Here is a 26,750-nt window from a genome sequence, read left to right on the forward strand (position 1 = left end):
ACATGGTTTATAGTAAGAAGGACACAAAGGCCAAAACTGTATCCTGCCTTCAATTATTCATAGTTAGCTGACAAGTAAATGAATAAAATTCAGAGTAAAATAACGGTAACTGTGCAGGTATACACCCTCCTGTGAGTGATAGCAGCCACATACAAATGATCAGAACACAGGCATTTACATCTGCAATTACATTTACTGCTACACATTCATTGGACCACATCCACTGTCAGCGGCAGCCTAGGGACAATATGTCTTTTTTAATTTCTCCAAATCTTTTCGGTTTCTAATACCATGATGAGAAAGGACCCCATTCCTATGTCAAAATACAATTAAAGTTCATGAAATTAGTATTGTTTTACTCTTTGATGTCAGCCAAAAGTGCTCTTCGCAGCACCCGCAATGTGCCCAGTAATGACTCCTTCCGCAATTAATATGGAGTTACATGTATTGGTAGCATATCTAAATATGATTGTAGAGTCGTTTTTATAAGACCCGTTGCTCCTACTACTAATGGAACTATCTGGGTATCTTTCTTCCACATCTCTCTCATTTCTGCTTGCAAATCCTGATATTTTATGACTTTGTGTCTCTCTGTACGCAGGACACTGTGGTCACTGGGTGTGGCAATTTCAATGATCAATGCTACTTTTGTCTTCTTTTCTTGAAACACTATATCCGGTTTTCTAGCATCTGTCTTTTGAACTGTTGGTAATGGATGATCCTATGTGATATAGACTTCATAATTTTCTATGACGCTTTGTGGCTCATGTTTCTGGGGTTTTTGAGCGACTTCAGTACCATAATGTTGGCATAATCCCCAGTGCAACAGTCTCACCACATTATTGTGCCTTTCAATATACAGTCCTTCTGTCATTAGTATGTTCCAAATAGCAACAAGGTGTGCAACTGTTTCCAATTCTGTTTTACAAAACCTACATTTGTCTGTTTCTCCCACTTTTTAAACCAACGTGTACGTAGCCCACTATCTTGTGCCGCCAATATTAACCTTACATCTGCTGGTTTGAATTCTCCTCTCCTTAACCATTCCTATGTTCATTCCTGATCGATATGAGGTTCTTCCAGAAGTTTTCTGTACTTGCAACTATATTTATGCATTTTCCACATTTCTTGCCTTCTCATCTGGTCCTTCACCTTATATTCTTTCTTTAGTTTTTTAGAGCATTCAGTTGCTCCCTGTTCTTATCTGCTTGTGGTTTGATATCCATTCATGCTTGACACCAACATGTTTCTGATAGCCTAAGCAGGGAAGTCATCTTAGATATATTCTCCTCATGTTTCAAAACTTTCACTACATTTGGGTCTTGTGAGTTCAGCAGATATGTGTGGAGTCCCACGATTGCAGATCTGTACATGTAATCAGTTTCAAGGAGGCCCATCCCTCCTTCGGAACAGAGAATATAAAATATTGGTATGCACTGATTTTTATAAATCATTTGGTGAGCATGAAGCATACTTCTTGTTTTCCTGCTGCAAATCTGTAAGTTAGGACAGGAAGAGCAAATTGGTTTATAGCTTGGATTTTGTTCCTATATGTCAATACTGTTTTCAGGATTAATTTAAGTCTTCTAAAGTACTCCTTACTAAGTTTTATTTGCACTTGTTCATGTTTTATTGTTGAATCTTCATCAATTCCCAAATATTTATACACTCCCTGTTGCTCAAGTTCTTTTATATCATATTCTTGTCCCAAACTGATCTTTTCTTGGTGCTGCAGTTTTACTGCTTTAAAGGTTGCTTTTGCTCATTTATCAAGACCAAATGACGTTCTTATATCATCTGAAAAAGTTTTGACAACTTGCAGTTGTACTTTTAGTTTCTCATCAGATGAGCTATATAGTTTTAAATCATCGACAAAGAGAAGATGAGAAGTCTTTATACTTTGTTGTTTTCCAGGAGCCAAATTGTAGCCATGACCTAATCTGTTAAATAGACAGCTTAATGGGTTAAAGGCAAGGCAGAAGAGCAGCAGTGACAGAGAGCCACCCTGGAATATCCCCCATTGAATTTTTATCCGTGGAATAATAATTAGTTCCTTATCATGGCTTAATTGCAAAGTGGTCTGCCACTGTTTCATGGTCACTGTAATGTAGTCGATCAGTGTAAGGTGTATCGTATACATTTTTAAGCACTCTTTTATCCATGAATGTGGGATACTATCAAATGCTTTTTTTAGTAAATACATGCCATAGTTTTGTGCACAAAAATACATATTTCAGACTTCAAACAGACTCTCTCTCTCTCTCTCTCTCTATATATATATATATATATATATATATATATATATATATATAAAACTGCAGTCTGTGTAGTTACTGAGTATATGGTTGCTTATTAATGTTCATCTGCCCTCTGCCCAGGTAGAAAAACAATGAATACATCACAAAGACAACATAAAAAACAATTAAGGTAGAGTTTCAAAGTTTTCCAGCTGATCAAAATACAAAACAATGTATAAGTTTCAGAAAGAACTGTATTTCTTTGTAAATCAAAAGAGCTGCCGCTGCAGTGAAAGGTAGAACTGATACCAGACATTCTAGTAGCAAAGCAAAGTACAGAGTTGAAACCAAGATAACAAGCTAAGCTCATCATCTTCAGGCAAGATGTTACATAATGACCTTCTTTGCTGCTTTCATAAACTACACATTTTGAAATAAGAATGTACACAGAGCCATGATAGATGATCTTCTCATATATTTAAAAGGCTAGGACTACTGGGAAACAAGGGAAATATGCCTGCTTGTATAAGAAAGGCAGAATGTCTTTACCTGGGCAGCAGCCAGAGATGGTCAGACCATTACTGAAAGGCAGAATGCCTTTAAATGGGCAGCAGCCAGAGATGGTCAGACCATTACTGAGTTTAGCTTACAGAAGAACAAGGGCACATTACAACTTTCCAGCTTTCAAATGATGTCACTGAGTATTTAGAATATTCTCTTCAGATTCATAGGTTCATAGGTTGATACTAGGCTATCTGCCCTAGGGCATTTATAAGCCTAGCCAGAGTGTGTTTGGCTTTCGCCACCCTTTTAGATTAGTTGACTGTGCCTCTGTATAGTAGGTCACAGAAGATAGCCCTTTTGAGGTTAGTTTACTGTGCCTCTGTCTAGTAGAGACACTGAAGAGATCCCGGGGTAAACCTATGATCTCCCATCCACTCGTCAAGATTTCTCTTGAAGAGGGTCATTGAGGGACTCTGCCTAACATGGATTGGGATTTTGTTCCAGAGTGAGGGGAGCCTCTGGGATATGAATCTGTCCCTCCAGCATGTCCTATTTATTTCTGTGCTGAGGTTTAAGTCCCTGGAGCGTGTAGCTCTAAGGGATTTGGATTTTCTGAGGTGGAGCATGTCCATTAATTCTGGGTTGGATATGGCTTTATACATCAGGCACAGATCGCCTCTGAGTAGGCAGTAAGCAACTGAGTAGAACTGGAGTTTCTTTAGCCTAACTGCGTAGGGCATCTGTTTGAGTCCCTTGATCCTCTTGGTGAGGTACTTTTGGGGTCTTTCCAGTTGCTGCAGGTGTCGGGTAAGGTACATCCCAAATGGGGCATTGTATTCAATTATGGGCCTGATGAGTGATGAGTACAGGGGCACAATGACCTTTCTTGATCTAGATGTGAACCCTTTTGTGATAAGGTGGGCTATATAGAAGGCCTTTCTAACCACTTTGGCAACATGATTGTCAAAGAGAGATTGCTATCTACTTGGGTCCCCAAATCCCTAATTACTTCTTCCGTACTTAATGGATTACCACCTATGTGGTAATTTGTGGGCACTTTGTTTTTCCCAAAGGGGATGACTATGCACTTTTTGGCATTTAGCTTTAGGCCATGGCTCTGGCACCAGTTATCCATCTCTGTGAAACCCTTTTGGAGGATGCTTGTGTCAGTCGATGAGTCGATTATGGCACCCAGTTTGCAGTCATCTGCAAACCTGGTGAGCCATAGTCCTCCCATGTTAGCCTGTACCTCAGAGAAATATATACCGAACAAGAGAGGTCCCAGGACTGAGCCTTGTGGGACGCCACTTGTAACTGGTTTAGAGTCTGACATGGCACCTGCAATTCTGACCATGTGGGTTCTATCCCTGAGCCAGTTTGTAACCCATCTTGTGACATAGGGGTTGATATTTAAGCTGGTAAGCTTATTTATGATGCCCGAGTGGGGTATTGTGTCGAAGGCTTTTGCGAGGTCCAGGTAGGCTGTGTGGACTACCTTCCCTTCATCTATGGCCTTGGTGACTGTTTCAACGAAGTCGACCAGGTTCAAGAGGCAAGATCTGCTCTTAACAAAGCCGAATTGGGTAGGATCCAGTGTTTGGTTGTTCCCAATATCTTTATTTATGAGTTTCATGATGATACGCTCCATAGCTTTGCAGACCAGGCTAGTCAGGCTTATAGGGCGATAGTTTCCGGGGTCCATTGTGGCACCACCTTTGTGGAGTGGGACCACTGTTGCTGTACGCCATTCCTTGGGTACATATCCTGTAGTAAGGCTGAGATTGAACAGCGACTTTATGTGAGGGTTCAGTTCTTCTTGGAGTTCATGTAAGATGCAGCCCGGGACACCGTCTGGTCCCATTGATGCTGTGTTTTTTGCTTTGGAGAGGGCAGCTCTCACCTGTGCATCTGTGATGTCAAGGAGGCTACACTCTGTTGGGATAGACATTTGCTCTTTTGGGGGGGGAGGGGGGAGAAGTTTGCACTGAACCTGTCTGCCAGGATGTTGGCAATGTCTGTGGGTTCAGTGTATTTTTTGTCATTTTGAACTAACTCAGAGCATATCTGGGAGTTGCCACCCAGGTTCCTGACATAACTAAAGAAGGTCTTGTGATTATCTTTAGCATCTTGTGCAATTTTTCTTTCGAAGCTGGCCTTAGATGATTTTATGAGGGATCGTAGTTTCTTGCTAGTACTGCTCAGAGATGCCTTCCCTTTTTGGGATTTTGCTCTATCATGTAGTAGCTTCCTCCTTCTGTTGTATAGCTTATTTATGGCTGGGGTCCACCAGACAGGTCTTCTGCCTTTGGAGGAATTAATATTGGTTTTATTTGGGATAGCATGATCCATGCATTCCTGTAGGTGTCCATAGAAAGCGTTTGTAAAGGATTCTGTGGTTTGGGCCATATTTTCCACTGGCCCGGGGGCTTTGAAGGATTCCACCTCGGTTTTGAGAAGTATGAAGTATGCTTTTGAGAAGTTCTTCACTGTGGTTTCCTTGGCTGGGGGTGGAGATGGGATATAGATGTCCAGTGAGATTAATTCATGGTCAGATCTTACCAATGAGGGGTATACCTCTGGTACGGAACATAGAGTCCCCATGTTGGTTATGATCAGGTCCAATATGTTTTCCCCTCTTGTGGGAGTGGTGACCAGTTGTTCCATAGCATTTGAGTTTATAAATTCTAGGAACTGTTGGGCGAGGGTGTTGGGGCTTGAGTAGTACTCCCAGTCTATGTTTGGGTAGTTGAAGTCACCCAATATAATGGTGTTTGGAGAGACCTTCATATTCTTCAGTGTTCTTAGGAAAGCCGAGTGGGGTTCCTGAGTTTGGGAGGGTGGTCTGTAGCAGGCTACAAACTGAAAGGCAGTTTTGCCCACTGTTAGTTGCACATGGATGGTCTCTGATGCTTCATGCAGTGCCACTAACCTGGAGGTGTGGGTATCTTTGATGAATATGGATACGCCCCCTCCTTTTGTGGTTCGGTCTGAGTTTTGGGGCCGAAAAGCATGGTACGAGGTATAAACTGGTAGTGCTGGGGTGCTCTCAGGAGCCTTGAACCAGTTTCTGTTACTGCACAGATATCGATATTCTCCATACTGAGGAGAGCCTCGAGTGCGTGCATCTTGAGGTTTAGACTTCTGGCATTGAGCAGTATTACCCTTAGTTTCTTTTTGTTTGTGTTGTCTATGGAGGTGGGTTTGTCTTTTGAGCCTTGCCTAAAAAAGGCACTATGGGGGTGGCAAGAGCTTTAGCCAGTATTCGAAAGCCCAGGGGTGACAGGTGCAAGCCGTCCCTAGCGAAGCAACGTGGCTTGTCAAGCATGTCATCCCAGGCTGCAGACACTAGATCCCCTTTGAATGACAACAATACTTTAGACAATTGTTAAAACTGATCATTTTGTCTTCATACTGTGGCATCATTCTTGGTGAGGGAAAGATGCTACTCAAGGTCAGGGTCATACCGGCCTGGGCTACATGATAAGAGAGCTCCTCTATGTCTCTTTTCATGTAGTCCAGGGAGGTACATCTCAGGTCATTTACACCAGCATGGACAATGACGGAGTCATATTTGTACTTGCTTTGGAGTGACCTGAGTGCTTGTGTTATGTGGTGGATCCTGGCATCCGACAGGCAGCTAACAGTGACCTTCTCCTTGTTCAGCCTGGTGAGTGGGATGTCAGTGTGTCTGACAATAGAGTCCCCTATTACAAGTGTATTAGATGTGTTGTTTAGCCTTAAGGGCTGTGACTGTGTGGCACACTGACTTTGTGAACTATGTGATACATGGGTATTGTTGTGGGGTAGTGGTTGCTTGGATGTCTGCTTTGGAGGTCTCTGCTGCTTGGGCAGATTTTTATTTAGAGCCTCCGAGTATGTTTTTGTGTGTTTATGTGTTTGGTTTTCTGTTGCGATAGGTCTATGTGCGACTGGATTTGTGGTGTGTGTGGTTACCTTCTCCTCCTGACTGACTGCACCAGTATTGGGTTGAGAGAGCTCAGCCTCCAGTTTGGCTATATATTTGCATCTCTCACATATATTTGAGCTTGTTGGGAGGAGGAGAGGGTGGTCTGTATACATAATGCAGTTGTAACATTGCCTTAAGATTCCCAGATTCACCAGCTGGACTGGAGAGTAAACCCAAAACTGACTTTTGGACATGCCAGAATAGTATAAGGAACTACTTTTTGACTGATCAAAAAGGACCAATAGGGAGCCAAGTACTTAAAGGGAGTATAAGAGGGTGTAGTGATTTAGTTTATTAGTGCTTACTTATAAGATTACTTATACGAGCAACTGCAGGGCTTTAGAATGAAAATAGAGTGCTTACTTTGAGATTTAGAACAGTTTTAAGGGAAAAAGTGAAGAGCAGACTTTGTGGAGCCGGGAATAGTTTAAACCCGTTTAGGTGGCGCTGCCCGATGCTGCGCTATGCGCAAAATTGTGCAAAACCACACAAATGCGGGTTCTAAAGTAGGGAAACTGAAAGAGATAGGAATTGACCCAGAGCGGCCAATAAGCTACTAGTTTCAGGGCTGAGACCACTCCTCCAGGGACAGATAGGCTGCTCAAAGCTCCCCACTCTCACTGGTGAACAGAGAAGCTTCCTCCTATCCAAGTAAGGATATGGGCAACACAGGAAACTATACCACAGTCCGGAATTCAGCAAAACCTGAAATCTGGACTAATCTAATTCAGCAAAGGCGGGAAAAGAGAATATTTTTTTTTTTGTTTTGTTTTTTTTGTTTTTTTCAGGAAACAGCAGAAAAACACACAGAAAACACTGTAAATGCTATAAACAGGCTAGCGCACTTTAGTGTGTAGCCTACAACAGTTATACAATATAAAAACGACTTAAATTGATATGAAACAAGTGCAAAAACTGTAAAAAGCAGAAGGCAAATGCAATTTAAACTTTTTAAAGCATGGATCAGTTAGAAATTCACTTTTTAGGCGAGAAAAGGCAGTAGGAGAAAAAAAAAAAGAAAAAAATACTTAAATCTGGAAAAGTCTCTCTTGGGTCTCTCTGTTGCCTGTATCACTCTGCAGGACACCCTGAGGAGCTGTGCGGAGTTGTATACTGGTGCAAAACCGTGCAAATGTGGGTTTTAAAGCAGGGAAACTGAAAGAGATTAGGAATTGACCCAAAACGGCCAATAAGCTACTAGTTTCAGGGCTGAGACCACCCCTCCAGGGACAGATAGGCTGCTCAAAGCTCCCCACTCTCACTGGTGAATAGAGAAGCTTCCTCCTATCCAAGTAAGGATATGGGCAACACAGGAAACTATACCACAGTCCGGAATTCAGCAAAACCTGAAATCTGGACTAATCTACAGGAAACAGCAGAAAAACACACAGAAAACACTGTAAATGCTATAAACAGGCTACCACACTTTAGTGTGTAGCCTACAACAGTTATACAATACAAAAACGACTTAAATTGATATAAAACAAGTGCTAAAACTGTAAAAAGCAGAAGGCAAATGCAATTTAAACTTTTTGAAGCACAGATCAGTTAGAAATTCGCTTTTTAGGTGGGAAAAGGCAGTCAGAGCAAAAAAACAGAGAAATCATATGCCATTACTAATGCAGTAAGTCAAAATGTTAAATGACACTGAGCAGCTGAATTGGTTTATGCATGTACGGAGTATGCACCCATGACTGGCACTTTTCACACTAAAGTACCACTGTCCAGTGCTGCTCATGCAGGGACATAGTTAACCACTGCAAGTATAAAATAACACAGTAGTATTTGCATGTTTTTTTCTACCAAATAATAACAAATGCTTACAATGTTGACTGTTCAGTTCAGCACAAAAGCTAGCTAAAATGAGTTTGCAATGCTGAACATAAAACAACTTTCAATAAAACTATTTATTTTTAATAGTCAGCTTGGGTTTGTATACTGTGTGGCCAGCCGTTGGCCACCTAGAGAAGAGAGTTCGAGGTGATGGCCTAAATCACTCCTGTTATAATCTGCCACTGGTTACCATCATTAGTTTAGGTGGTCATATCCACAACATATTTGAATAGGCTTCAATCCTTATAACACTGTCCTCCTGCAGTGGTCATGTTAACAGCAATCAGCTGCTTCCCCCAGGTGGAGATGACCCATCCTACCAGCCTGCACCCGCATATGACCCTCAAGCACCTGAACAGCTAATCAAAATCAGGTCAGCTGGGCCAGAATCAGGGCTTTCCCACTCTATGCCAGTAATACTGCAATTAACTAGCACACTGGTTGCATTAAAGGCAAATACTCTTTATTGGTTTTACCCTGGGATTCAGAAACATGATCACCATGGTGGTGGTTAGCTTCCTACAGCTTCTGATCTTGACAAAATGTGGCTCAGATCTCATTACTAACTGACAGCATGAAAACTTAGTGCACAAATAACGGTTAATCTGTAATCCTGCTCATGCCCAGAGAAGGACCTACCTCACTGGTAGCGAAATCTGCACTAGAAACTACAGAGCCAATGAAAAAGTGAGAATACGAGAAAAGTAGTCTGCTACCTTAAAGGGGCACTACACTGCTGAAAAATGTTTTTTGACCAAATACAAGGGTGGAAATGGGAGTATAGGACAGCAAGCAGAGGAAGTCACATGAGAAAATAGGTAAATTAAAATGGGAGAGGAGAGGGGGAAGAAGGGTAACATTTTTTTTTTTATTTGTGGAACAGATGTCTTTTTCTTTCTTTCCTCTCGAAAGGGAAAGCTGGGGAAGAAGGTAAGGGAAAGTGAAGGTATGATAAGAGGTTGAGGGTCAGTAGTAATGGCAAAAAAAAAACACATAACTGAGATGATTGACAGAAGTCCTGACACATTAAAGGAGTGGGAAGACAGTAGAGTCAGAGGTATCCTTATATGAAGTGATACTATTCAATGACATGCAATTTACAGAAATGATCTTTTGACATGCAGTTGTACAGAATTAATTATTTGACATGCAGTCATAAAAAATTAGACACATATAAAACAATTATGTCCAAGTTGTTGTGTATTTTACACTAAGTCTTAAAATACAACTTGACCATGTAATATAAAAGTCAGAATTGGATCTAACAATGGGGACTGTCTTCAAGGAATGCTCAATTCTGGGGACAACTGGGACATCATCAGGAACGGGAATGGATACTGCGACATGTTCCTCGGTATGAACATTGTCTGAATTGCTTCGAGATCTAGAGTCTGTATCACAGGTATTATGCTGCAATATCACTTCTGATACAGGAAGAAGATCTCTGCGGTTTCTCCTGGACTCTATACCCTCAGATTCCTCTAAGTAGGATCGCGGCTCAGTGCATATACCTCTCACTTGACTAATTTGATGAAAGCCTTTCACCATTTGCATCCTCACTCTCTTCTTCTTTTAATGGATGAAGAAATCTGCTCGTTTTATCATAGCTGGACTTCTGAGAAGAATGTTTTGATTGCTCTGTTGCTTTTAGCATTGGGCAACAACAAACTAGAACTGATAGGCAAAGTTGTTCTGGTTTGCCTAGATAAAGGTCTCTGAACAGGGGAACCTAGTAGATTGTCACAGGGTATATTTCTGAGACTGAGTAAATTCAAGAAGATATCAGTATTGTCATGCTTTGGCCTTTCCAGTAATTGCTTTGAACTCTGTACTGCATGTTCAGCAAGGCCATTTGACTGAGGATATTCAGGACTGCTATTAACACGGATAAAGTCCCAGTCTTTAACAAATGTCTGAAAAAATTGAATGGACAGAAATAACGTTGTGTGGGCTACCGTGGAGTGAGAAATGACCTTTCATCTTAGTAATAACAGCACTGGACATTACGTTAGGTAGCAAATTGAGCTCAAACCAGTTTGAATAAGAGTCTAAAACACTAAGTAATGTTGACTGTTCCACTCAAATATGTTGTTGACCAAGGTAATTCAGGAATTTGGCTTAGTTGAAGTGGCTTTTTGCAAATGCATCTTAGTACTATTCCACATTAAAAAAGGAGAAAGCACTTTATCAATGTCTTTTACTAGAGAAGGTCAAAATACTAGTCCTCTCAACCTTCTTTTGGTAGAATCGGAACTTGGGTGGCCACTATGTAAAATTTGAATGTATTCATGTTGTAAGGAAGTAGGAACAACAACTTTTGGATCTTTGAAAATGATACCATCTTCCATCAGCATCTCATCTCTGTATGGAAAGTAAGGTTGTACTTGTGGCAGTACACAGGATTGCTTTGATGGCCATCCTACATTGATGAAGTGGTTGAGCCTTTGCAAAATTGGATTAGTCTTCGTAAGATTTCTCAGCTCATCAAGTCTCATGGTAGAAACATTATGCACTTCCATGACATCAAAGTCAAAGTTCTCTGCATCAAACTGTTCTGTGGTATTTCTGGGTGATCTGGATAAGGTATCAGCCAGATAAAGAAGTTTACCTTTTGTATAGACCATTTTGAAATTTTACTTTTGCAATTTAAGCATCACTCTTTGTAGTCTTGCTGGAATGGAATGCATAGGCTTATTTAAAATAGTAACTTTTGGCTGATGGTCAGTTTCTATCTGAATTGCTCGGCCATAAATATAATCATGGAACTTCGAACATGCGAACACAATTGCCAAAAGTTCCTTCTTAGTTTGAGCATACTGCATCTCAGTTTGGGTAAGAGTTCTAGATGCATAGGCAACAGGTCTGTCGTCTTGAAGGAGTACTGCACCAAGACCAAACTTTGAAGCATCACAGGAAAGAACTACTGGTTTATGGACATCATAGTATCACAATGTAGGTGGGTTAGCAATTTGTTGTTCGAGGTTATCAAATGCTCTCTGGTGTTGTCCTAACCATGACCATGCAACATTTTTGTGTGTTAGCTCTCTTAAAAGGTGCTGATAACTCACTAAAGTCAGGGATAAATTTGTCCAAATAGTTAACTATACCAAGAAAATGTTGTAAGGCTTGGACATTGTCTGGAGCTAGCATCTCATGAATAGCTGCTTGCTTGGAAGCATCTGGTCATAAGCCTGTACTGGTAAACAAATGACCCACATAAGTAACTTCTGGTAGTCTGAATTTGCATTTCAGAGGATTGAGCTTTAAATTCACTTCACATGCTCTGTCCAGAACTTTCCTGAGGTTTCCATCATGCTCTGCTTTACCATTACCTCTAACCAGTAATTCATCTACTATTATTGCACATGGGTAGCCTGAAAAAATGTGCTCCATTGCACACTGAAAAACTTCACTGGCAGAATTTATTTTAAAAGGCATCATGAGGAATCTGTATCTACCAAATGGGGTACTGAATGTAGGCAGTAGTAAAGATTTGCGATCAAGCATCACTTTTTCTGACAAAGATGCATGTACAAGGGCATTCATTTTGCTTAACTTAGTTGGGTCAGAAGCTATTGAAAGAGAACATTCATTTGTGTGATACTCCTACTTAAGAATGAATCTGCAAGCTGTCCTAAAAATTATAGACCAATAATTTGCCTTTTGATGATGTATAAACTATACATTGGAAGTGATACCGACAGAGTTTATAGTCATTTAGAAGAAAACTCAATCACTGCAATAGAACAAAAGGGTTATAAAAGAAAGGCATGTGGAACAAATGATCATTTGTTGTTAAATAAAGTCATAATGGAGAACTGGAAAAAGGTAAAGAATCTACGTATGGCATGGATAGACTGTAAAAAAGTATTTGACAGTATCCCACATTCATGGATAAAAAATGCTTAAAAATGTATACGATACACCCTATACTGGTTGATTGCATTACAGTGACCATGAAACAGTGGCAAACCACTTTGCAGTTAAGCCATGATAAAAGGCAAATTATTATTCCAATGATAAAAATTCAAAGGGAGATATTCCAGGTCGACTCTCTGTCACCATTGCTATTTTGTCAGGGCAGATGAACATTAATAAGCAACCATATACTCAGTAACTAAACAGACTGCAGTTATATATATATATATATATATATATATATATTATATATATGTGTATATATATATATATATATATATATATATATATATATATATATATATATATATATACAGTCTGTCTAAAGTCTGAAATATGTATTTTTGTGCACAGAACATAAATTACTATGGCATGGATTGACTAAAAAAAGCATTTGATAGTATCCCACATTAATGGATAAAAGAATGCTTAAAATGCATAAGATACACCCTACACTGATCGACTACATTACAGTGACCATGAAACAGTGGCAGATGACTTTGCAGTTAAGCCATGATAAAGAACAAATTATTATTCCAAGGATAAAAATTCAAAGGGAGATATTCCAGGTTGACTCTCTGTCACCATTGCTATTTTGTCTTGCCTTTAACCCATTAAGTTGTCTACTTAACCAATTAAGTCATGGTTACAGCTTAGCCCCCAGGAAACAACAAAGTGTCAAGACGTATCTTCTTTTTATAGATGATTTAAAGTGTAATAGTTCACCAGATGAGGAACTGAAAGCACAACTGCAAGTGGACAAAACTTTTTTAAGACAATATAAGAATGTCATTTGGTCTTGATAACTGTGCAAATGCAACCTTTAAAGAAGGAAAGCTGCAGCACCAAGAAAGCATCAGTTTGGGACAAAAATGTGATATAAAAGAACTTGAGCAAAAAAGAGTGTATAAAAATTTGGGAATTGATGAAGGATCAACAATAAAACATGAACAAATCTGAATAAAACTTAGTAAGGAGTATTTTAGAAGACTTGATACTGAAAACAGTGTTGACATATAGGGGCAAAGTCCAAGCTATTAACCAATTTGCTCTTCATGCCCTAACTTACAGTTTTGGAGTGACTGACTGGCATACCTCTCAACCTGGAAACATCAAAAATCTGAACAAAGGCCCATGAAAAATAGGTACAAATCTGTGTGCTAATTAATATAACATTTGCATACATAATTATGTAAACCCACCCACTCCAATAGAGTTGTGGGATACCGACTTTCAAATGTAAATTGTAGAACAGACAACTAAAATATGGCCCTAGAGTCCCCCTGCAGCCATTCCAGTGTCCCATTACTTGGCTATTTCCATTTACTATAAACACTGTAATGTGCAAACTGCTTTACATGTACAATGATTATTTGAATTTCATTTAAAACTTTTATTTTACATTTTGTAGCACAAACACTAATAGACATCTGCTAAACAAAGCAATACAGTCTCACATAAAAACAGACTTAGCATTAAAACTTCTCTGCCCTTGAAACTCACACTAATTGAAATAGCATTGAAACCTACATTTAAAGAAAATGCATCTGGCCAGTGGTGGATAAAGATTACCTTTGGGCTGTTTTCAAATCACAGGCCCCTTGCACACGAAACATACATGTGTTCTTTGATGCACATTCGTGTGTGTGTTAAATTATATACCTTGTATAATACAGGTCCAACAAACCAACTAGCAAATAATTTGATGCTTAACCAAGGTTATTTGCACCAGCTATTATCTGCACTATATAGCTTAATTTTGCAAACATTGGGCAGCTGAACTCAAAGTAAACTTGTATATCTTTGATTATAATTCTTTGTTATAATTTTCTCTTAACAGTTTGAAATATAACTAAAAAACATACCTTAAAAATTAACTAAAAGCTGAAAGCAATGGCATAAAATTGACAATAAAGAAAGAAATCCTGGCAAAGCAAATACTAGCTGAGTAACATATATTTTTCTTTTCTGCCTTCTTGCCACAGTGCTATGGACTATGAGAACCTGGATATATATGCTGGAGGTGGTAAAGCTTTTGCTGCTGACAGGGGGAAAGGAACAGTTACTATGCTGGCCTGCATGCAGACAGCCCATTTGAGTACCTTCATTTTTTTCTTCCAATTATTTTTAAGTAAATTAGTTCTCATCAGTTTGTACTTAAAGAAGCTGAGAACTTTGGGATCTACAGCTATGTTTTCCTTGTTGTCTGTGGAAAATAAAACACCTGCTATAACATCTGTGTATTGTAAAAACCGTAGAGTTAAAAAGTGTGCAGAAATAAAAGTTTGGGGGTAACTAATGATTCATAGGAAAACTATTTCATCAGTGCTACTTCCCTAATGAATGATTGTTCAGCTGCACTGAAGGACAAGATCTGATAGGGCTGTCTGTGACTAACAATATTTGTTGTCTTCTCTTGACTTAATTTCTTTCAAGCCCCAGTATTATGAATGGAACACAATAACTCTTGTGTTTCAGAAATAGGTTTATTTTTCTTCAAGCTCTAATGTGGGAGTAAGTCATGTTTATGTATATATAAGGGATTAATAATGACACAGTTATGATAATGAGCTGGCTTAACTTCAGGCACAATTTAACATCAATGAGCGTTTAATGTGTACTATACCAAAGACAGCCGTTCTCCTTAGACTGGGATGAGAGACAGGTATTGTATCTATGACTAGTGGGTCTGGATTTTGGGTATACAGGGAAAGGGGGAACCCTCAGTGAGTAGAATGAATGTGACCTGCAATCATCACTGCCCATGACTCTGGATCTATGTTCCCCCAGCTACAAAATGAACAGTAGTGTGCCCGAAGCTAAGGAAACATATACTCCACTAGCACATGTCATGGCTGCTTGCAGTGCATCAGTCTCTTCTTCAGTGAGATGGACTCACTCTCAGCTGCCTAATCCATCCCTTCCAGTAACTGAGCTGCTAACTGAGCTTAAGTTAAATGGGTTAAGTCAGGACCCATCTCAGTACTTCACAGAGCTGGCCTGAAATACCATTTATTCAGATGGGTTAAAATGAAGTTGTCATGAATTGCTACTGCCTCTGTTAGTGCTTATACCCTCATATTTCATTGCCCCCACTCCACTATTTGCCTCACATGCAAAGAGATTAATGCATATGTTTATTCCCTGGTATGGTCTGGACAAAAAAGAAATAATATTGGGTGGAAGACACATGTTTCTGGAACATGACTTGCAGCTTTGCTACTGTCTGAGAGCTCTCGCTTAATTATGATCTGTCCATTTTATCTAGTCGCCTTTCAACCTACTAATAAAGCCTACTTCCCATTCCTATTCCTTTTTAACTTTTGATAAATGTCTTCAGTGTGGGACTAAGCCAGAGCCCTTACTAAACTCCATAGAGATCACATCAACAGGGTTACTATTGCACTGCCCCCCCCCCCACACACACACACACACACACACTTTGTAAAGTGAAGACCTGGTTAAGTCAAATGTTTGTGGGCTGGCGATGATTCAAAAGCTTACATCACTTCACACACACTGCGGCTAGTAATTCGTAAAGTGCAGGCTGTTAATTCAAATGTTTGCGGCGGTAATTCAATGCAGCTAGCTATCAAAGTGTGGATGGGGTAATTGAAATGTAGGTGCAGCAGCAGCTATCGAATAGTAAAGTGCAGACCTGGACCTCAAATGCAGAGTTTTTTATTTTACTTCATTTTTGTCCTCCTTCTTACCTGTAGCAGCTGAAATGCACACTGGAGCAACTGGAGAAATGCACGCAAAAAACTCTCACGCTACAGAAACAAAGTACAGTGAAGTGAATCTCTCAAGCCTTAATTCCAACAGGCTGGCAGGCTGTTCATGGAGCTGATATCATCATGCATGCCTCTGCACATGATGATGTCAGCCCAAAACCCGGAAATTCGGAAATTAAAGGTTGCCACTCGGGAATCGTGTCACCCCATTATTTGGACCTCAAAACTGGTAAAAACCAAGAAATTTAGTATGGTTGAGAGGTATGCAACGGGCTTCAGAAAGTGCTGGGTAGGTTGGAGAGGAAAACAAGAAGGATGATTCATGTTCAGCAAATGGTTTATAAAAATAATTGTATACCAAGATTATTCCCTTTTCTGAAGGCGGTATGGGCATGGGCCTCCTCATAATTGATTACATGTATAGATCAGTAATTGTGGGACTGCATACATATCTGCTGACCTCACAAGACCCAAATGTAGTAAAAATTTTGAAACATGAGGAGATTAAGTCTAGGATGACTTCCCTGCTTAGTTTAGCAGGAGCATATCATTGTCCAGCGGGAATGGAAATCAAACCAGAAGAAGATACAAATCAGGTAGCAACTGAATGTGCCAAAAAAACAAAAGAAGGAATATAAGGTGAAGGATCAGATGAGAAGGCAGGAAATGTGAAAAATGCATAAATATAGTTGCAAGTATAGAAAACTCTTGGAACAACCTCATATTGATCACGATCGAATGCAGGAATGGGTAAGGAGTGATGAATTTAAACCAAAGGATGAAAGGCTAATATTGGCGGCCCAAGATAGTGGGCTATGTACACGTTGGTTAACAAAGTCCATTGAACATGTGGGAGAAATAAAGGTATGTTTTGTAAAACAGAATTGGAAACAGTCACACATCTTGTTGCTGGTTGTGATATACTAATGGCAGAAAGACTGCATACTGAAAAGCATAATAATGTGGCAAGACTGTTGCATTGGGGATTGTGCAAACATTATAATACTGAAGTAGCTGTTGCATTGGGGATTGTGCAAACATTATGATACTGAAGTAGCTGAAAAACACTGGGAACACATGCCACAAAGCATCATAGAAAATGATAAAGTTTATATCACATGGGATCATCCATTACCAACAGGTCAAAAAATATATGCAAGAAAACCAGATATAGTAGTCCATGAAAAGAAGGCAAAAGTAGCATTGATCACTGAAATTGCTACACCCAGTGATTACCGTGTCCTACATTCAGAGATACACAAACTCATAAAATACCAGGATTTGCAGGCAGAAACAAGAGCAATGTGGAAGGAAGATGCCTAGACAGTTCTAGTAGTAGGAGGAGCAACAGTTCTTATAAAAAAGAATTTACAGTCATACTTAGATATGTTACCAATACATGTAAGTCTATATGAATTGCCGAAGGAGTCGTTACTGGGCACATTGCAGGTACTGCGAAGAGCACTTCTGGCTAACAGCAAAAATTAAAACAATATGAATTTCTTGAACTTTAATCATACTTTGACTTAAGGAGGGAGTCTGTTCCTGTCATGGTAACCCAAAAGACTTGTAGAAATTAAAAGCAGATAAAGTCTATCTTATTACATTCCAATACTATAGGCAATGCAAAATAATTTCTTCTCTAGGACTAAAGTAATGGTGATTGTCTTACTTATTGTAGGTGTTTTTGGTGGGGTCTTCACAAGTAACATACTATCCGGCTCCTCAACTTTGGATATACCACAGCCTGATGTTGGACATAACTCTGACAGTGATGGTAGTCAACAGCTGGCATGGTCAAGGAGCATGGACTATGTGTTGGACAAAGGGAATGTGTAATCCTGTCCCATACACAGTCAGTGAACATGGCTTCTGTGCCTGTGGAGTCACATCCAGATATAGAGATGTAGGACATGTCACGGACAGATCTAACTGAGAAGGTATGCACCCCCCCTCCCTTGCTGCACAAATTGCATTGTCTGCTGCAAGATCAAATGGGCATAGGGAGGACAGAGGTAGTCAGCATGATGGTAGATCTAAACCCAATGAGTACCAGCCCCCCTGAACTAGCTGCCTCACTGTCTTCAATACAGTGTATGTGCAAGGCAATCATAGGCTAGCAACTCCTCAGTCTTTGCAGAGATAGGATGTATCTTACTGGGTGTGCAAGATCACCTGAGGGACTGCATGTCCCAAATGTGAGACATCCTAGGTATGTTCCATAAGTGGCTTGCATAACTACGTCCCCCTGTTCTCAAAGGATGTGTGCCTGGAAGATGTCACATAGCTATTCCACCCCTGCTTCCAGTCTGCAGGGTCATTGTAGGAGTGGAAGGCCAGGGTCAATTACACTCATTGCTACTATTTCTACCCTGCCATCTATTGTGGCATTGCATAGGGTCAGATGTGAACATCCATGGGTGAGTGGGGCTCCTGCTATGAACACATCTGGTATGGCCCACCACTTGCAGTCATGAAACATGTCTACCTGTAGGCAAGAGCTTGTTACTACCTGTGATACTCCCAGGAGATAGAGCTCATGTGTTCAAGGATGTGCAGGGGATGGGGGCATTCTTCCAGTAGGTGCCCTGAACATATCCATATGAACCCCACAGAGTGCTGCAACATCTGCTGAGTCTGCATCCCAAAAGACACATACACATTCATCTGCATTATCTAGTTCTACACACACATACATGCACATGTTGACATCACTCCCTCCTACATCAGTTTACTTTAGGCCCCTATGCAACTCATATTATACACTCACTGCACAAAGTTTATTATGGTTAGGACAGCACGCAGATATTTCTTTGTAGGAGACACTGCATACTGTGCCTGCCCCCCAACACACACCTGTCAAATAATAGTAACTGTCATGCCCTTTGCACTTTATTATGTGGGTAGCCTATGTCTGATGTACAGTATGACTCATCTATGCATGGGAAAGCAAGTTTGCAAGCATCAGTTTTACTGTTATGTGTAATGTGGCCTATAGTTATGAGCAAGCCACTGCCTCTTATCCAGTGTGACAGTATACTGCACTTGCCTTCCTCTGGCATCATCCTTCCTTGACATTGGCTCCTTCAGTCTCTCCTTATCTTGCTGGCCCCAGCTGTCTGGCGTAATGGGATATGTTCATCCTGCATGCTTTCTCCCTGCAGCAACTGTTTCCTCAATATTATGTTAATTAACATTGAACATACATAAAACATCTTATTACATGTGTCTGTGTCATACTGCAGAACTTCAACAGATACATTCAGGCAATGAAGGTGTGTTTTCAGCACCCTAAACACATGCTTAATGAGGAACTTAAGTTGCAGAGCCATAACTGGATCATCTAGAACCCACTGCTGTTCCCTGATCTGGCACCCCCTCAACTGTACGTGAAACAAATAGAAGGTCCCTTTCCTTTCCTAATCTACACAAAACAGGCAAATAAACCACCAGCAAATCCAGATGACTTCACAATAATGAAATAAAACAAAAAACAAAGTCACTGGAACCATGACAAGCATTTATTTCCAATACAAATGCAAGTTAAAAACTTTCGCCCTGAAGGCTTCCTCAGGCATTAAACACTAAGAACAAGATTAAAATAGCTTATATACTTAAACACATGACATATTAATTATGTAAATCAGATACAATTATGCTTGTGTTTCAGCAAAGATTTTAAAGGGACAATGTCATTAAGACCTGGTAGTATGTTAACTTTGAGCCTAATTATCCACTTTATCTCTGCTAGTTCAGTTTTCAATATAACATCTCCACTTCATATTTTGGCTATGCATACTTCCAGTATGGCAAGTTTAAACATATGTCTATTGCCATTTTCTAGACTATGTTTATATAAAGCATTTGTGTTCTTCTTAGTATTTATCTCTGAGACACAGCTACAAATACATTCTTTTAATTTCTGATTGGTTTTCTCTATATAGTATGAGCCACATGTTATACATATTGCCAGATATACAAGGCTCTTGGTATTACAATTCCTATATGCTTTTAGTGTTATATTTCTATGACTAGCTAAGTGAATGGATTTATCTGTATTAATATACATGCAAAATTTACAATTTTCACATTTATATGCGCCTTTTTTAATTTGCTGACTATTGAACCATCTTAGGCTGCTCCTTGTAGCATAATATGTTCTTAAGATTCTTATGCTTCTTATATGTGAAGTGAGGTTGTTCACTTATAATATTTTTAAGTTCTGGTATGTCCCACAAAATATGCCAATGTCTAGAATGTATTCTTTTAACAGCGGATGAATTTTTATTATATGTTAATATACATCTTAACTAATCCGATCTTTGTTTGGTTGATGTATCAACCGGAGAAAACACTGCTGCATTTTCATGCTGTTTAAACATTACAGAAGTTACAGTACGACAAATGTATGTGGACGCTTAATCAAGATTGGAGTAGTATTAAACATAGTACAGGAATCTCTGTGGCTTGATATGAAAATCAGCAAAGGATATAATTGTTCCTTCTCAGCAATTTTACTTTTTGTTTGTTTTGGTTAGTCTTAATAAGAAATAAAGCTAATGAACCACCTGCTATAGTTATATGCTGACCTACAGCTGGTTGAATTTTAACAGTTTGACTTGTTTGCTTTGCAGAACATGAAACTTGGTCATAAAAAAAAGGACGTGGATAGTTTGCCAGGATAAATTAGCCGAATGTTTTTTTTGTTACAATTATTTATTTATTTATTTGCAGTTTGGGCAGTGCAGTGGCTCAGTGTTAAGATCTCTGTCTCACAACCCCAGAGTATGGGGGTTCAATCCTATCTTCCAATCTCTGCCACTGACAAGTCTGTAAGCTGTCACGATCTCAGCATGCATTTTAAATAAGCACTCCTTTCTTCCACTTTCCAAAATGCTGGTTGTGTGGTTAATCTAAACTGCCTACACATAATGTAAATATCATTATGGTTGTGGCTAAAAAAGAAAAAAAAGCCTTACTGGCAGTGTACAGGAATAAAATCCTGACTATGACCAACGAGAACTGAATTCAGACTAGGAGAATGGGCCTGCCCACCCTGGTGGGAAGAGGGTTTCTCCTATTGGAAGGCAGGGAGAGAGAGAGAGAGTTGAAGGGAAGGGACTAGTGCAGGCACAACATGGACATGACCACCTAAGCCTGTTACAATAGCCATTCACAACCGCACATCAGGTGCATGAGGTAAACTGTTAAAAGGACATATGCATTCCCTACAGTAATGTAGGTACTCAAGTCACCATCCAAGGGAGGGGTTATGATCATTCATTCAAAATGCTGTAATTCCTGGGATGCCAGCAAGAGCACCATACACCCAATGTCTGCCTGGGTAATTGCCACACCATATGTATGTTACCCTAGGAGATCTGACAGAAGATTCCTTACCCATAGGGAATGAATGGGTTCAAATCTTATAGGGGAGACTTGATAGATGACAATGCAGAGGGGTTAGAAATGTCTAGAAAAAAGTGCCTTTGATTTCTCAAAGAAGGTAACTAATTTGGTTCAGAGGAGCCACCACCTAGGAAGAAGGTGTTCCCAAATGTGAGAGGAAAGGTTGCGTCCTAGGACATATATGATGGACTACTTTCTACTACTTGTCATTTGCTGGGGAGCAGCATTTATTGAGATTACAGGACAGAAACAAATGGGCCATAGGACTTTTCACAGCCTGAGAATACCCACAAATGAGCCATAGGACTTTTCACAGCCTGACAATACCCACAAATGGGCCATAGGACTTTTCACAGCCTGAGAATACCCACAAATGAGCCATACGACTTTTCACAGCCTGAGAATACCCACAAATGGGCCATAGGACTTTTCACAGCCTGAGAATACCCACAAATGGGCCATAGGACTTTTCACAGCCTGAGAATACCCACAAATGGGCCATAGGACTTTTCACAGCCTGAGAATACCCACAAATGGGCCATAGGACTTTTCACAGCCTGAGAATACACACAAATGGGCCATAGGACTTTTCACAGCCTGAGAATACCCACAAATGGGCCATAGGACTTTTCACAGCCTGAGAATACCCACAAATGGGCCATAGGACTTTTCACAGCCTGAGAATACCCACAAATGGGCCATAGGACTTTTCACAGCCTGAGAATACCCACAAATGGGCCATAGGACTTTTCACAGCCTGAGAATACCCACAAATGGGCCATAGGACTTTTCACAGCCTGAGAATACCCACAAATGGGCCATAGGACTTTTCACAGCCTGAGAATACCCATTTTCCTGCTCCCCGGAATAAAAGTAGAGGTCCTAGAGAATGAAAAAAAAAAAAAGAACACATGAAGAGAACAACATAAAAGACAAGTATTTTACAGTCATATCTGCAATGTTTTAAATAATTTGAATTTACACTAAGACAGAAGTGCTTTTATAAAAATTCTGCAGTGTGTGAGAGGCAGTGGCAGAGAGAGTGAGAGAGAAATAGATCAGGTGAGAGACTAAGTGTGTGCAGCTGGTAGTACTTCATTCTTTTACAAACCACTGTTTCACTCATTTAAGATCATAGCACCCCCATTTGTCTTGATTCTTAATATACATCTTTATCTACATTGTTCTCCTTCTATAACCCTGTGTCACAGTATGCAACTAGCCTGCAGTGACACAGACCATTTTCGTATTCAGTAATAATAAGACATAATGCTCACTTCTCCAAGTAACAAGCCATCTTTATATATATCACCAGCTTATTTATTTATTTTTATTTTATTTATCCTTTGTTGACTGGGTTAGTCCCACTAGCTTCATTTCAGGGGAGAGTCGAGGTGGTATTTATACTACTACTGATTCTCAATATGCATAATGATATAATATTAATATACGTAAGCATCCTCTATTTTAGAGTAACTAACCAATCTCTATTTGCTCTGCACTTTTTAAATCATTTTCCAGCATTTATCCTGTCTACTATCTTAACCCCCCCCTTTTTTCCTTTTTTATATCTGACTTCTCTCAATGGTATGCTAAGATACATGCTCATTTTTATGGTACATTTTATCATCTCCTATTTTTTTACGATGTTTGCTTAAAATCAGTTTGCTGTTTGTTCATGCTAACTAATAGATTATATTTATTTTATTTGCATGCACCTCTGTTTATGTCTCCTGGGGCTAAAACTAAAATAGATTCTGATGGCTCAGTATTTTCTACCCTGGTTAAAAAAGTAAATAAAATTAAATACAAAAAATACATGATTATACAATAAAAGGTTATTTCTGTTACAAAATGTTTATGCTGATTGGTCAAAGCCATCAAAGTGCGCATTGTAAATCCATTGATACCAACAGCAAGAAGTTTGGCTTGTGTTAACTATTAAAACAAAAATTAGTGCAAAACGCAGACATTTTCCACTCCCTAAATACATTTAAGAAAGCAATTGCCAGGAGTTCAGAAGACCATGTTGTAAAGGCAGTGCTTCCAGTAGGAGATCCGTCTTGCTGTAACTATTAAAAACAAGCGTTACAGCTACACATGGGTGCCTTCCATGCACCACAAAACATATGTAAAAAAGATGTTAAAATTGACAGGAATTTGAGAGTCCTTGTCGTAAATACAGTGTTACCAATGGGAAGAAGTCTTGCTACCTGTAGGTATTAAAAAGGTTATAACTATTACACAGTGGCATCCTATACTCTTCACTTAAGAAGACTGAGAAACCTTAAAAACGGCTGAGAGTTTGAGTTCTCAGTCAACATCAAATAAACAGTTGGATGCTTATGGTCTTCCATGTCTTGTGAAAAAAGAAAGAAAAAATTAAAGACAAAATATATATGCACAGACTTCCTGCAATAGTAATGCATTTTATTAATAAAAAGAAAAAATAGTAAACACAAAAAACGTATACAGATACAAACATCACTGCCTTCTCAGTAACTGCAATGTAAAGATGAAGGTCCCATTTCTGTAACTAAACCAATGTTATTAGTTATTTAACAAAAATAAATATTGATAGTTACTTATTTAAAAATAAGCCAAATAAATAAATAAGAACTTCTAAATACTATTATTATATAATTGTTAAATATAGATGAAAAAAATGTATAGAGAACTATTTTCTATTGTGAAATGGAAGAACACATAAATAAATTGAAAATGATTTTAAAAATATCATAAAGGCACAGTATAATACACAAGTGATACAATTGTATAATTGCAATAACCCATGACTGGGTGTGGGTAATGCTTTGTTTACCTATGGCTGGCTTTGTTTGGCCACTTGGGCTTTGCCCTTGTGATTAGTCCACACCAACCATGGATAAACCACACATACACCCAGCCATGGGTTATTGCTAAAATAAATAAAACTTACTTGGCACTGATCAAAGAGGACTCCTATAATGATCCCCGACATGTAGCCCAGGCCGGTATGACCCTGACCTTGAGTAGCATCTTACCCTCACCAAGTATGATGCCACAATATGAAGACAAGATGATCAATTTCAACAATTAGCTTAAGTATTGATGTCATTCAAAGGGGATCCAATGCCTGTCAGCCTGGGATGACATGCTCGACAAGCCACGATGCTTCGCTAGGGACGGTTTGCACCTGTCACCCCTGGGCTTTCGGATATTGGCAAAGGCTCTTGCCACCCCCATAGTGCCTTTTTTAGGCAAGGCTCAAAAGACAAACCCACCTCCATAGGTATCACAAGGGATAAGAAACTAAGAGTAATACTACTCAATGCCAGAAGTCTAAACCTCAAGATGCACTTTTCGAAACTCTCCTTAGCATGGAGAACATCGATATCTGTGCAGTAACAGAAACCTGGTTCAAGGCTCCCGAGAGCACCCCAGCACTACCAGGTTATACCTCATACCATGCTTTTCAGCCCCAAAACTTGGGCTGAACCACAAAAGGAGGGGGAGTATCAATATTCGTCAAAGATACCCACACCTCCAGGTTGGTGGCACAGCACGAAGCATCAGAGACTATCCATGTGCAACTAACAGTGGGTAAAACTGCCTTCCAGTTTATAGCCTGCTACAGACCACCCTCCCAAACCCAGGAACCCCACTCGGCCTTCCTGAGAACACTGGAAAATATGAAGGTCTCTCCAAACACCATTATATTGGGCGACTTCTACTACCCAAACATAGACTGGGAACATTACTCTAGCTCCAACACCCTAGCCCAAAGGTTCCTAGAATTTATAAACTCAAATGCTATGGAACAACTTGTTACCACTCCCACAAGAGGGGAAAACATACTGGACCTTGATCATCACCAACATGGGGACTCTATGCTCCAGACCAGAAGTGTATCCCTCACTGGTAAGATCAGACCATAAACTAATCTCACTGGATATTCACATCCCGACCCCTCCCCCTGCCCAGAAAGCCACAGTGAAAAACTTCTCTAAAGCAAATTCAAATTTCACACTCCTCAAAACCGAGGTGGAATCCTCCAAAGCCCCCGGGCCTGTGGAAAATACGGCCCAGACCGCAGAATCCTTTATAAACGCATTCTATGAACACCTTCAGGAATGCATGGATCATGCAATCCCAAATAAAACCAAGACCCAATCCACCAAAGGCAGAGGTCCTGTCTGGTGGACCCCAGCCATAAACAAACTATACAATAGAAGGAGGAAGCTACTACATGATAGAGCAAAATCCCAAAAAGGGAAGGCATCTCTGATCAGTATTAGCAAAAAACTACGGGCACTCATAAAATCGTCTAAGGCCAGCTTCGAGAGCAAAATTGCACAGGACACTAAGGATAATCACAAGGTTTTCTTTAGTTATGTTAGGAACCTAGGTGGGAATTCCCAGATATGCTCAGAATTAGTCCAAAATGACAAAAAATACACCGAACCCACAGACATTGCCAACATCCTAGCTGACAGGTTCAGTGCAAACTCCCCCCCCCCCCAAAGGGCAAATATCTATCCCAGCAGAGTGCTGCCCCCCTGACATCTCAGATGCTCAGGTAAGAGCCGCCCTCTCCAAAGCAAAAAATACAGCATCAATGGGACCAGACGGTGTCCTGGGCTGCATCCTACATGAACTCCAAGAAGAGCTAAACCCAAACATAAAACTACTGTTCAATCTCAGCCTTACTACAGGATATGTACCCAAAGAGTGGCATACAGCAACAGTGGTCCCTCTCCACAAAGGTGGTGCCTCAGCGGATCCTGGAAACTATCGCCCCATAAGCCTGACTAGCTTGGTCTGCAAAGCTATGGAAAGGATCATCATGGACCTCATAAATAAAGATATTGGGGACCTACAGACACTGGATCCTACCCAGTTCGGCTTTGTTAAGGGCAGATCCTGCCTCTTAAACCTGGTCGATTTCCTTGAAACCATCACCAAGGCCATTGACGAGGGGAAGGTGGTCCACACAGCCTACCTGGACCTCGCAAAAGCCTTCGATACAATACCCCACTCAGGCATTATAGATAAGCTCACCAGCTTAAATATAAACTCCTATGTCACTAGATGGGTTGCAAACTGGCTCAAGGACAGAACCCACATGGTTAGAATTGCTGGAGCCATGTCAGACTCCAAACTAGTTAC

This window comes from Protopterus annectens, chromosome 12.part0 (assembly GCF_019279795.1).
Source record: "Protopterus annectens isolate FY-2018-M chromosome 12.part0, PAN1.0, whole genome shotgun sequence".
Lineage (NCBI taxonomy): Eukaryota > Metazoa > Chordata > Ceratodontiformes > Protopteridae > Protopterus > Protopterus annectens.